General features: G+C 44.7%; 1 protein-coding gene across 1 annotated transcript in view; it reads left to right on the top strand.

The window, feature by feature from the left end:
- The first annotated feature begins 4,412 nt into the window (after positions 1-4,412).
- The window catches only part of ip6k1 (inositol hexakisphosphate kinase 1), an 83,286-nt gene continuing 73,410 nt past the window's right edge, over positions 4,413-14,288 (top strand). Inside the window, exon 1 of the mRNA XM_048547514.2 lies at positions 4,413-4,559. The gene's annotated coding sequence lies outside the window, so the exon portion shown is untranslated. The remainder of the gene's footprint in view (positions 4,560-14,288) is intronic.

Below are 14,288 nucleotides of genomic sequence, written 5' to 3'. Positions count from 1 at the left end.
CTAACTCCACACATCCCATTTTCCACACTCCCTTCCACAGCTGATTATTCAGCTCAGCTGGTCTGTCACACACTGAGCTGGAAAGGGGAGTCAAACCAGACAATGCCCTTGATTCCCTCAGACTCGAAATGTCAACTCTGTTTCTCTCTCCACAGTTGGTGCCAGACCTGCTGAGTTTCTACAGTACTCTCTGTATTTTATTTGAGATTTTCGACCCCAATGGAATTTCGATTTGGTTTGAGTGATCTGTCACACAGCTGTTTGAGAGTCAGAGAGTTTACAGCATGGCAAAAGGCCCTTTGGCCCATTGTGTGTGCACCTGTCTTCCAGCATCCTATCTCATCATATTTGCCAACAGGTAGCCAATATGGACTTGAACGCCAAGATCCCTCTATACATCAATGCTGTTCATTAACTGTACGCTTTTCCTTAACTTTTGATTCCCCAAAGTGCAGCAGCTCACCCTTTCAAAGATTAAACTCCATTGCCATTTCTCTACCCATATTTGCAACTGATCTTTAGATCATTGTATCCTTTCACAACCCTCTACACTACCCACAACTCCACCGATCTTTGTATCATCTGCAGACTTACTAACCATCCATCGTCATTTTCATCCAAGTTATTTATATATATCAACAAACATCAAAGGTCCCATTATGGGTCCTTGCAGAACAACACCAGTCCAAACCTCCAGCCTGAGAAACAACCTTCCCCCACAACCCTCTACCTTCTATGGACAAGCCAATTCTGAATCCACACAGCCAAGTTCTGTGGGTCCCATGAATCTTAATCTTCTGGATGAGCCTTCCATGAGGACCCTTGTTGAAAGCCTTCCTATAATCCATGTAGTCAACTTTCATTGCTCTACCATCATCGATCATCTTTATTACCTCCTGGAAAAATTCAATCCAGTTAGTAAGACATAACTTGCCCTGCACAAAGCCATGTTGACTGTCCCTAATTAGGCTGTGCTTTTCCAAACATGCGTAAATCTCATCCCTAAGAATTCTTTCCATTAGCTTGAATTGAGTACAAGAGTCCAGATGTTATGTTGCAGCTTTATAAGTCTTTGGTTGGGCAGCACTTCGAGTACTGTGTTCAATTCTGATCACCACATTACAGGAAGGATGCGGAGGCTTTGGAGAGGGTGCAAAAGAGATTTGCCAGGATGCTGCCTGGATTAGAGGGTATGAGCTATAAGGAGTGGCAGAAACCGAAGGGAGGTTTGATGGAAGTCAATAAAATTATGAGATGCATAGATAGGGTTGCTGGTCAGAATCTTTTTCCCAGAGTTGAAATATCTCATTCTAGCGTGCATGCATTTAAGGTGAGAGGGGGAAAGTTCAAAGGAGTTGTGAGGGGCAAGTTTTTTATACAGAGAGTGGTAGGAGTGTGGAACACGCTGCGAGTGATGGTAGTAAAGACAGGTAAGATAGGGGTATTTAAGAGACTTTTAGATAAGAACATAAATGTGCAAGGAATGGAAGAAATGGAGAATAGGCAAAAGGGATTAGTTTAATCTGGCGTCATGTTTTGCATAGCATCATGGGCCAAAGGGTCTGTTCCTGTGCTGTTTAGTTCCATGTTCTAGTAGTTTGGTGGGCAGTGGTGTTTTCAAATGCTCATCTAAATAGTTCTTAAACATCTTGAGGGGTCCTGCCTCTACTGCTCTTTCACGCAGTGAGTTTCAAACCCCACCCCCACCCTTCACATGAAAATATCTTTTCCTGAAATAGCTTCGTGTTGGGAGACTTTAGAAGAGCAGAAAAATACTAATATAACCTTTACTGCAGTGAAGCAATATTTCACCATTGATTAAATGCAAAATCTCAAACTTAGAAACCATACTTCTTCAATTTTTAATAACTTAATAAACTTCATTCTTGAAAGACCACGTGCCAAGGACAGTTTTCAATTATCACATGTTGGAAGTCCAATTAATAACTGAGTTGCACTTGTAGCATTTGATCATACATTAATATGTCTTTCAGGTTGCAAACCTTCCTGAATTAGCGGAATACCTGTCGACACTTTTATCTATTTTCTGTCTAGCGAGTTTTGAGAAGATTTGTAGCTCAGGTTGAGGTTCTGGATGTGAGTTTGCTCGCTGAGCTGGAAGGTTAGTTTTCAGACGTTTCGTCACCATTCTAGGTAACATCATCAGTGATACATCACCAACCCAAGGAAACCTAACCAGATAAATAGAAAGCAGGACATAACACCAGCGCTTCGTCGGAGGCTCACTGAAGATGTATTTTCTGTCTATTTTCTATTATAAAATAATTTGTGGTTAAGAAACAGACATGAAACTTCCATTTCACTCAGTGTTGCAGATACCTTATCAGGGTTGGCAATTTATCAGTGTGATGAAGGTTAATAGGAGAATATAAATGCCAGGTCCATAGCAGAGTACGTTAGTGTGAAAAAGGCGTTTGTTAAGTTGCCATACCAAAAAATACTTGGCAAATTCCAGCCCCCCACCAAACCTGATAGTTACCTGAAAACTGTGCCCCTTAGTTATTGACCCCTATACTAAAGGGAAAAGACTCAGAACTTTATACATGACAAACCAATCCCCAGCCACAGCTGCTTTTGCTCTAAAGAAAGCAACCCGAGCTCATGCATTCTCACTTTGTAGCTAAACTGCCCCATCCCAGGCAATATCCTGGTTAATCACCTCTACACCCCCCTCAGCATAATCACATCCTTCCTGTAGTTGTGCGCAATTTTTGAGCTGACTTCATGTACAGCTCAGTCATAACATCCTCAGTCTTGTATTCAATGCCTTGATGAATGAAGGCTAGTATTTCCTAAGCCTTTTTCACACCTTACCTACTACACGAAACTCTTTCCATTCCCAATCTGCCCTTAAGTGTTTCTGCATTTCTTTATCCCTCTTGTCATGCTTCAAGGTCCCAGTGTTGCCAGCTTTAGCCATTCCTTGTGGCCCAAAGTTCTGTGGTGGCTCGGTGGTTAGTATTGCTGCCTCACAATCCCAACCTTGGGTGACTGTCCGCATGGAGTTTGTACATTTTGCCTAGGTCTGTGTGGGTTTCCTCCAGGTGTAGTAAAAACTGATGATGCTGGAATGAGACATAACAGTGTGGAGCTGGAGGAACACAGCAGGCTAGGCAGCATCAGAGCAGCAGGAAAGTTGATATTTCAGGTTGGGACCCTTCCCTGACCTGAAATGTCAACTTTCCTGCTCCTCTGATGCTGCCTGGCCTGCTGTGTTCCTTCAGCTCTACACAGTGTTTCCTCCCACAGTCCAAAGATTTGCAGGATAGGTGGATTAGTCATGGGAAAATGTAGAGTTAGAGGGATAAGGTAGGGAATTGGGTCTGACATTATTTGGGAAATACATCAGTTCCTGCATTATTCCACTTCCACCAGTAGACCAGCACTGTCCAGCATGCATACATCAATAAAAAGTACTAGGATAGGAACATTGTGGTGGTAGCTTGATGAAGTGGAGGGTGAGGAGACACATGTTTTAGTGCTGTAATTCCACGTCATTATAAATTCCACAGGTCAGTGAGGATCACTACCACCCCGAACTTCTTTGCTATCCAAACCTTCCACTTCAATTGACATCTTTTCCTGTGCAACATCAGTTCATTAAAATACATGGTGAGAGAGAGCTTTTTTTCCCTCTATTCATTCACGGCATGAGGGTGTCACTAGCTAGGCAGCATTTATTGCCCTTCCCTAATTGCCCAGATGGCAGTTAAGAGTCAACCACATACTGTGGGTCTGGAGTCACACATAGGCCACGTAAGGATGGCAGTTTCCTTCCCTAAAGAACTTTAAGTTAATCAGATACGTTTTTCCTGACAATTGACAATGGATTCATGGTCATCATTAGATTCTTAATTCCAGATATTTATTGCACTCAAATTCCACCATCTGCCATGATGGGATTTGAACGGGGGTCCCCATAACGTTAGAGATAATGGGAACTGCAGATGCTGAAATATCTGGGATAACAAAGTGTGTAGCTGGATGAGCACAGCAGGCCAAGCTGCATCTTAGGAGCACAAAAGCTTTAAGGGTCTAGGCCTGAAACGTCAGCTTTCGTGCTCTTAAGGTGCTGCTTGGCATGCTGTGTTCATCCAGCTCCACACTTAGTTATCCCCATAACATTATCTGAATTAATAGTCCAGCCATAATACCACTAGGCCATTGCCTCCCCATAGTCAACGAAGAGGTCAATGACTGAGCTGCAGGTGAATCCCAATTCCACAAACTCCTTCCAGGACGTATCATGAATATTGATGAGCGTGATGGTGTCGGCGGCGCCGTGCGCATTTTGGTGAACGTGATGATGTCCGTATAGACGTGCGCATATTGATGAACGTGATGATGTCAGTGAGGACGTGAGCATATTGATGAGCGTGATGAGGTGGCTGGCCGCCCGCCCGCCCGCAGCCATTTTGCTTGTTTGTGTCCGGTTTCCAGGCGGTTGGGAGCGGACGGCTCCGTTACTTGGCGACAGACCGAGCGGCACGAGAGACTGAGTGAGGCCGGGGACAGGTGCCGTTGGCCAGCCCAGACCGGTGAGTACGGGATGGGTAGTCTCACTGAGACACCACGGTACAGGTAGCTCCTGGTGCAGGAGCCGGGCTGGGCCGGAGTGACAGCAGCCGGGACCGGGAAGAGCCCGGACGGGGATCACCGGAGCAGGTCGACACCGGATCACCCACGCTCCCCCCGTCCTCCGTCAGCACTAGATCACCATCTCCCGAACCAGATCGCCTTCTCCAGTAACAGATCACCAACCCCCTCACACCTGGCACCAGATCATCGGATCACTTTATCAGCATCCTCCGCGGCCCCGGCACCAGATCACCACCTTCCACCTCAGCCGCGAGATCATTTCAGTCCACCCCCCCCCACCCCCCCAACCGCCAAATAGAGCCCTGGGTCACCCGAGCTCCGGCACCAGATCGCCACCTGCCACCTCGGCCGCTAGATCACCTCAGTCCACCCCCCCCCCCACCGCCAAATAGAGCCCTGGATCACCCGAGCTCCCGCACCAGGGCACCGCTCCGGCCACCAAATCGCCTCCCATCAGCACCAACTCTCCTCACCGCTAACACCAAATCACCGCCTCTTGCACCAATTTGTCTCACTTTCGAAACTGGATCGACTCAGCCCCTACAAGATAAATCAGCAGAATTCTGCTCTTCAGCCCACCGTTTCTGCTGTTCCAGCGAATCTGGCTCAAGGGACCTCGATCCTTTTATTAATCCTTCACAGACCTCTGCAGTGATGAGCTCCACAGATTCACCACCCTCTGGCTGGAGATATTCTTCCTCATTGCAAATCTGAAGCGTCCGTCCCTTCACTCTGATGTTGTGCCCCCATGAGTTAGCCTTTTCTATTAGAAGAGGTATCTTCTCCACATCCAGGCTTCCCAGTATCTTTTCAGTTTAAATTAGATCCCCATCTCAATCTTGTAAGCTCCATTGAGTACAGATCCAGAGTCCCCAAAAGTTTTTTATATGACAAGCCCTCCATTCCGCGGATTATTCCTGTGAACCCCCTGTGGACCCCTTCCAAGTCCAGCAAGGGTGTTCACAGGGTATGGGGCCTAAAACTAGTCACAGTATTCCAATTGCAGCCTGACCATAACCTTACACAGCCTCAGCAATACATTTCTGCTCTTGTATTCTGGCTACCTCAAAATTGATGCTGATATTGCATTTGACATTCTAACTGCCAGCTGAAACTGCATGTTAACCTTAAAAGAATCCTGAGTAGGACTCTCAAATCCCTTTGTGTTTCAGGTTTCCAAAGCCTTTTGCCATTTAGAAAATAGTCATGTGCCTCCATTATTCCGACCAGAGTGCATAATCTTACATGTTCCCACATTGTATTCCATCTGCTACTTTTTTGCCCATTCTCCTAGCCTGTCCCAAGACCTTCTGCAGCTTCGTCAACATTACCTGTTCCTCCACCTATATTTCTGTCATCTGCAAACTAAGCAACAATGCCCTTGATTCCCTCAGCTTGATCACCATTGCATAACGTGAATAGCTATGGTGTCATTTGTCTACTAGTCACTGGCTGCAGTGATGAAAAAGACCCTATTATCCCCACTGTATGCCAGTCAGCTAATCCTCTGTCCATGCCCAACATTTGCCTCTAACACCATGGATTCTTATGTCATTTAGCAGAGTCCTGTGTGGCACCTTGTCAAAAGCCTTCTGGAAATCAAAATTGATCACAGCCATGGCTCGCCTTTAATTAGTTTCCTGATTAACTCCTCAAAAAAATTCGAACAGATTTGACCTTCTCTTCGCAAAACTATGCTGACACCACCTTCCCTTCGCAAAACTATGCTGACACCACCCTATTTTACCATGTACTTCCAAGTATTCTGCAATCTCGTTGTTAATAATGGAGTTTAAAATCTTCTCAATGACCAAGATCAGGCTAACTTGCCTATAGTTTCCTCTCTTCTGTCTCCCTCCCTTAAACAGGGTTGTGATATCCCCTGACGCCAGATCACCTCCCCAAAAATTTCCCTAACACAGGATTGTCTCACAAAAAGCAGATTTCTGTGTGATATCTCCTGCACTTCCTCCGGGTGCTCCGGTTTCCTCCCACAATCCAAAGATGTGCAGGCTAGGTGGATTAGCCATGCTAAATTATCCATAGTGTTCAGGGGTGTGTGGGTTATAGTGGGATGGGTCTGGGTGGGATGCTTCAAAAGGCGGTGTGGACTTGTTGGGCCGAAGGACCCTTTTCCACACTGTAGGGAATCTAATCTAATCACTGGATCACATCACTCCAAGACCAGATCATTTTATGAAAAATGCCCCCAATGCCAGATAACTGCCCCAAGAAATATCCGCAACACCCAGTCATCTAAGAATCATGCGCTTAACACCAGATTATTTTCCTGAAAAATCCATCCAAGCGCTTACACCTGCAGATTACCCTTAGCCTGTCTCAATCTCCCTCACTCCTTCCTGATTTCCCTCCCCTCAGCCCTGTCAAACTTCTGACCCCCACGAAACCCCCAGATCTTCCACGGCCCCTCAGATCTCTCCTCTAGCTCCTCCCCCCACCCTGATCTCCCTCTTTCCCACCCTCCTAAATCCCCTGCAACATTCACCAACTGTCTGCCCAAGATTACACTAACATAGCCCTACCACAACGTCTATACCCCCATCATGTCCCATATCACCCAAACTGAAGACTTGACCTCCAGATCTGCACCCCGCCCCAGTTCTTCTCCCGCGGACCCCTCCGGATCTCCTGCGTTCGTTTTCCACCCCCCCCCCAAGCTCTCCCAGACTCCCTGCCCCAGCTCTTCCGCACCCCCTTGCAGACCTTCCACACCCCCTGCAGATGCCCCTATTTCCCACTCTCCTAAATCCTCTGCAGTACTCACCAACTCTCCACCTAAGATTACACTAACGCAGCCCCAGTACATCTCCTATAGCCTCATCATGCCTCATATCTCCCAAACTGAAGACTTGACCTCCACAGCTAGCTATTAGAACTATTTTTGATAGAATGTGGCATAACTGGGATCAATAGGAAATGGGGAAATTTTCTTACGTCAGGAGTCATTCCTAGGGGAAAGGACAATGATAGGGGTTGACGGAGGTCACTCATTGCAGGACTGGGGAATCACTTCAGTTGTTCGATCGGGTAGTGTTCTCAGCCCATCCGTCTTCAGCTGTTTTCTCATCAGAAGTGGGGATATTTGTGGTAAGGACAAAGAATTTAATGCAACTTGCGACTCACCTGAAGTAGCTTCAGCTCAATGGTTAAATTTTCACCCCACCATGATGCCAGCAGGTGTTGTGAGTGGGAATGAAGTTCAGGGTGGACTATCCTAAAGGAGAGTGAATCTAACCATTGTCTGTTGATATTAAATAGCTTTTCCCACCCACTATTAACTTTCTAGAGTGTGCATGTGATTAATAACTCATCTACTATTTTTAATAAGCACTCTTTCAGAGTAGTGCAGATTACCATCTGCAAAATGCACTTCAGAAACTCACCAAGGCTTCTTCGATGGCATCTTCAAGCTTGAGACCTATACCATCTAGGAGGATAAGGGCGGCAGATGCATGGGAACACGACCGATGTTCCTTCATTTGGTCTAAATCCTGAAACTCCCTTCATAGCGGCATATTGATCTCCTTACACCACAAGGACTGCAGCAGTTGAGGAAAGAGTTTTTCCACCTCTTCTCCAGGATAATGAGTGATGGCACATCATTAGTTGCTGGACCCTGAGCCTCATCCCCATTGACACGACCTACTAGCATCATTGTGTCATAGAGATCTGCAGGACAGAAAAAGGTTCTTTGACTGTGCCAGTTAAAAACAAGCCCCTATCTGTTCTAATCCCACCTACTTGATGCCATTCTTTCCACGACTCAGTAGCCCATTTCTCAAATCTCCTTGTTCTCTTGCTCACTCAACGACCACCCCATGTGTCATGCCCTTCCATAGCCATTTTGTACTGCTGACCTTGACTGAATAATTGCAGCAACCTGCTATTTTTGAAAAAAAGTTTTCATCAGCTCAGATTGTATATGAGCTGGAACAGATAATTCTATAGTATCGTGACAGCCTTGTCTCTCAAACTCCAGCAAAATAATAATGATGCTGTTAATTAGCAGTTTTGCAAGTCTGTCCACGTTGCTTTAGGTTAAATTAGACCTGTTTGCTCAGTACCCGACTTGATTGCGTGTGGTGTTGCAATTCCCTGTGGGTTAAAGTTTAGCATCACTCTGTGACAATAAAGCGAATTCAATTCAGATGAATAAAGTCTGAACTAGGATTTCTGTACCTGATCAGAGATGTCAGATCTTTCGAACTTAGTTATTTTTCGTAGCATCAATCATGCTAACAATTTGGAGGGGTCCATCAGGATCAAGCTGGGTGTCTGGATGCCACCCCCTTCACTACCTCAGGATATTCCAGGCATTTCTATCTCACCCATGACTTTATGAATATTATCACTGTTGGGAAATACAATTTGTACATAGTGTAGACCAAGAAGCAAAAATTAGATAACGGTCAAGTAATTTAGTGGTATTGGTTGATAAATATCAGGAGAACCTCACTTCCTGTTTACTGATTTGCAATGTGATACAATATGCTTCTATCCAAGAGGGCAGATGCGGCTCCAACAAGAAGCACTGCCTCAGTGCTGCGCTGAAGTCTGAGCCTAGATTCTGTGCTGAAATCTGAATGGGACTGAAAGCTATAAACTGCAGCTTGACTCTAAGATGGCATTGCCACTGCTGAGCCATGGATCAAAATCAGAAGCAAGGACCCTGACTGATTAGTTTTACTGCAAATGAAAAGCATTGGATTATTTCCAATGGTGACATTATAACTAATAAATGCATGAAACAGGAGAGCACCGGACTATTCCAGACACTGAATAGCTAAGGATATATCATATCTTTCGGTTCATAGTTGTGATGGTTACTGGGAAGTTCCGGTTTGATTTGTTTTAAAGAAATTTGTAAAAAGAGTAGGTAGGAAGAAAGTGCAGTGGATTTAAAGACAATTTGTATAAATTACATATGGAGCAGTGAACTCAGTTTATTAGTCTTGTAGTCCCTCCACAGCTGGTTTTGTCTCTCCGGTACTTGTCATATGAGGTATCTATTTTGAAAATATATGAAATAAACTGCTGTTTGGAGACCCTGCCTTGGATTTTTACCTCCTGAAATAAGAACAAAACCAATGAGAACATGCACTGATGCATACCGTTTATTCAGCAGAAGTAGCAGAATCTTTAATCACACCTGCTTTGGACTTGTTTTTGTGTTTACACCTCCCCCAGTATGTTGTTCAAATAACTAGTCTTCATGTATGACTTTCAACAGTGAGTATTGTGGCCTTTTTAACTGTAGAAGGACCTCATGGCCAAAACCAATCCTGTCTGCACCCAGTTTTCCATCCAGCCTTGCTTTGTGGCAAAGATAACGAGATAACAACAGGGACCCTGTCTGATATTTTACAGCTAAACTGAGTTGTGATTCTCTCTGCATTACATAGCTGAGATCAAGCTCAGTTTCTAAGGCTGAAGAAGTGACTGGCCAACTGTTTGCTCCTAGCAAAAAAATTAATAGTGGAAGTTTGAGAAATTATACGTCACCTGGTGTGAAGGCAAAGTGGTTTGAATCTTCCTTCACTCAAGAAATGCCATGCTATTCATCAGTGCTATAATTTCTCACAATGCCTTGCCGTTTGTATTGATTATGTGTCAAAGCCACATCATATTAATGTAAAAGTTGCAGTGTAACTAAAGAGGAGACATCAGTTTTTATTCATCCTTGGAATGTGGGCATCGTTGGTTGGACTAGCATTTATCACCTGTCCCTAGTCGCACTTGCAAAGATGGTGATGAGCTGCCTTCTTGAAATACTACAGTCTATGTGCTGTAGGTTGAGTGACAATGCTGAGATAACAAGGTGTAGAGCTGGATGAACGCAGCAGGCCGAGCAGCATCGTAGGAGCAGGAAAGCTGATGTTTCAGGCCTAGGCACTTCTTCAGAAATCGGGAAGGGGAAGGGGGTTCTGAAATAAATAGGGAGAGGCTGATAGATGGATAGAGAAGAAGATAGGTGGAGAGGAGACGGTCTGGTCAAAGAGACAGGGATGGAGCCAGTAAAGTTGAGTGTAGGTGGGGAGGTAGGGAGGAGATAGGTCAGTCCAGGGAAGATGGACAGGTCAAGGGGGTGGAATGAGGTTAGGAGGTATGAGATGGGGGTGCGGCTTGAGGTGGGAGGAGGGGATGGGTGGGAGGAAGGACATATTAGGGAGGTGGGGATGAGCTGAGCTGGTTTTGGGATGTGGTAGGGGTAGGGGAGATTTTGAAGCTTCTGAAGTCCACATTGATGCCATTAGACCGCAGGGTTCCCAAGCGAGATATGAGTTGCTGTTCCTGCAACCTTCGGGTGGCATGGTTGTGGCACTGCAGTAGGCCCAGGATGGACATGTCGTCTGAGGAATGGGAGTGGAAGCTGAAATGATTCATGACTGGGAAGTGCATTTGTTTAATGCGAACCGAGTGTAGTGTTCTGCATAGTGGTCCCCAAGCATGTGCTTGGTTTCCCTGATGTAGAGGAGGATGGGAACAGCGGATGCAGTATACCACATTGGCAGATGTGCAGGTGAACATCTGTTTGATGTGGAAAGTCTTCCTGGGGCCTGGGATGGGGGTGTGGGGGGAGGTGTAGGGGCAAGTGTAGCACTTCCTGCGGTTGTGTGGAGCGGACAAGGGAATCATGGAGAGGGTGGTCCCTCCGAAAAGCGGATAAGGGAGGGGAGGGATAAATATCTTCGGTGGTGGGATCGGAATGCAGATGGGGGAAGTGTTGGCGAATGATGTGTTGGATCCGGAGTTTGGTGGGGTGGTACGTGAGGACAGGGGAGGGACTTGCAGATGAAATGTATGCAGTTCAGCACCTGCCAAGAAAGCAGTGCTTTTAGTGCAATATGATGGATTTCCATACGTATTTTTCATCTACCATTTGCTGACACTTTTTAAAATAAACCTCGCTCTTATTTACTGTCCTTTAAGATCAGCTCTTGATTTCCCTGAAGTTGACTGCTTCACATACATTTGAATTTTTCTGGAGTTTACAATAGCAATTTCTGTAGTCAGTTGTTTCAGGTGTGTTATAGGAGGTATACAGTTGTGCTAAGGAATGTTGCCTGGTCTGGATAGTTTTCGTTTTGAAGAGAGATTGGAGAGACTGGGATTGTTTTCCTTGGAGCAAAGGAGACTGAGAGAGTATATGATTATGCTGTATAAGTTTATAAGGGGCATAGATAGGGTAGACAGGAAGAAACCTTTCACCTTGACAGAGGGATCAATGAGCGGGGCATAAATGTAGAGGCAGAAATAGGAGATTTAGAGAGGATGTGCGGAAAAATATTTTCATCTTTAGTAGCATGGAAGCCTGGAACTAACTGCCTGTAAGGGTGGAAGAAGCAGAAATCCTCATAATGTTGAAGAAGTATTTAGATGTGCAGTTGGGATGCCAAGGAACACAAGACTGTGGATCACATGCTGGAAAATAGGATTAGAATACTTAGGTGGTTGTTTTTGAGCAGCATAGATCCGATAGGCCAAATGGCCTTTATGTCTATTGTAAATCTCTATAACTTCCTGTTTCTTTTGTGTGACTTACTGATTCTTCCAGGCACGTTGTGCTTTTTCCCCCTGCTGCTTTTCATTTTATTTTTTATTTTTTGTTCCCTGGTAGGTGCTGAAGATGTCTTCGCAGTAACACTTGCTGGGAAGTTGCATATTCTACTGTTTTCCAGAAATAAACCATTTGTTTAAGAAAGAAATCACTTGTTTTAAAAGTTGTAGGATTTTAAGTGGCTGAGGTGATGAGGATTTCAGAATTAGATTGGACAATTTGCCGAAGGAGAAGGTTTTTATTCTGCATCTGCCGATGACAGATCGTAGTCCTAAATAGTGTCTTGTTGTGGTTGGTTGGCTCGCCGAGCTGGTTCGTTGTTCTGCAGACGTTTCATTACCCTGATGGGTAATATCATCAATGCAGCCTCCGATGAAGCGCTGTTGTGTTTTTCCCGCCTGGTTTTTAAACTCTGGATGGTAAAAAAACAAACCACATCACCCACAACCCGATCTATATATCTACTCCAAAACCTTAGGTAGTGTCTTATTTGCAGAGATGGTGGAGTAGTGTTGGTAATCCTGGGGCCCAAGATAATTGCCTGAAGGTTCAATTCTCTTTGTAGTAAGTGTGGATTTTAAAACTGATTGATACATCTGGCATGTAAAGCCTGATTCCGTAATGCTGGCATTGATAATTATTGATGGCTCAGTATAAAGATTCATCTGGTTCTCTAATGGACTTTATTATGGAAGAAAATCGACTATCCTTACTGGTCTGACTTACATGTGACTCCAGACCCACAGCAATGTGCTTGACTCTTTGCTGCTGTCTGAACTGACTGATTAAGCCAATCAGTTCAAGTGCAATTTAGGATGGGCACAAAGTGCTGACCTTGCCAGTGACACCTATACTAAATTTCTTACTAAGCCAACATAGTGAAAAGAAGTTAGCCCAGGAGCGCACACCAAGCAGAGCTGAGCTGGCCCTGTTGCAAGGTTCACTGCCTTAGTGTATATTGATGCATTCCTGTTGACCCTTGGTTAGTGGTTAAGCTGATATAATAGACTAAACAGCCACAACATTTCTGCCATTTGTTTTATGTAAATATTGTTTTTCCATTCACACGATGCTCTGATGAATGCGATCGCATTATTGACTGTTGTCCTCAATCATTCCATAAGGGAGTTGTAATGGAATATTCCTGAAGTGCAGAGGAGCTTCTCACAGTTTGTTTGCAATTGGATCTGTGTGTCAACACTGTCATCAATTAGTGGCTGCACAAGATATAGTTTATACAGTGTCACATTGTTGAGCAGTCATGTGTTCGTGATAGATCCCTTCCACAGCTGCATTTGTCTCACTTGCTCCTTCATCTCCTCCTGTATGGTTTTAAGTTAGAATTCAAGGTTTGTTTTTGCCTCCTCCCTTGGAGTTTCTGTCCATTCTATAGGCTCAGGCTCCTTGCAAATAAAGTCCATGATCACTGCTGCTTTGTCAAACTAGCCTTTTTTGAATTCCTGACCAAGTTAAATGAACATGGAGGTGAAAAGTGAAAATGCTGTAAGTAGTGAACAAAGAAATGAGTGTTGAGTATTGAGCATGGATCAGTCGGGCAGAATGCCTTGCTCCTGAGGCGTAGACTCCTGTGTAAAAGCTCTTTTTTTATGTGGGATCTGCCACATGCAAGTGCAGTTCAATCTTTGCCCAGTTTCTACTTCCACCAGTGGTGACTGGATGGAAAGACGATTAGCTTGCTTTCTGTTTTACACCTTTCCTTTTCCCAGTTGCGTACTACTGCCAGAGTTCCTGGGGCCCAATTCCGCACTCCACCATCTTCTTGCCAACAACCAAAGGCAGAGAGATAATAATAGAAGTTACACTTTTTTTTGAAAAAATGCCCTTTGAAGTATTTGTGATTCCATTAAGCAGTCTTTTTTTTTAAAGCAGTATGGGTTGCTAGAAACCCTATGTTACATAAAGTTTTGGAAAAGATCTGTAGCTCAGGTGGTGGATGAGGTTGTTGACTTGTTTGCTGATCTGGCTTGTCTTTGTTCAGACATTTCGACACCATGCTGGGTGGCATCTTTGTTTGCCCCATGTCACAGCTGCTGGCTGAATGAAAAATGTGCTAACAAAGCCAAACAAA

This window comes from Stegostoma tigrinum, chromosome 11, assembly GCF_030684315.1.
Source record: "Stegostoma tigrinum isolate sSteTig4 chromosome 11, sSteTig4.hap1, whole genome shotgun sequence".
NCBI lineage: Eukaryota > Metazoa > Chordata > Chondrichthyes > Orectolobiformes > Stegostomatidae > Stegostoma > Stegostoma tigrinum.
This window is presented reverse-complemented; position numbering and strand designations above follow the sequence as displayed.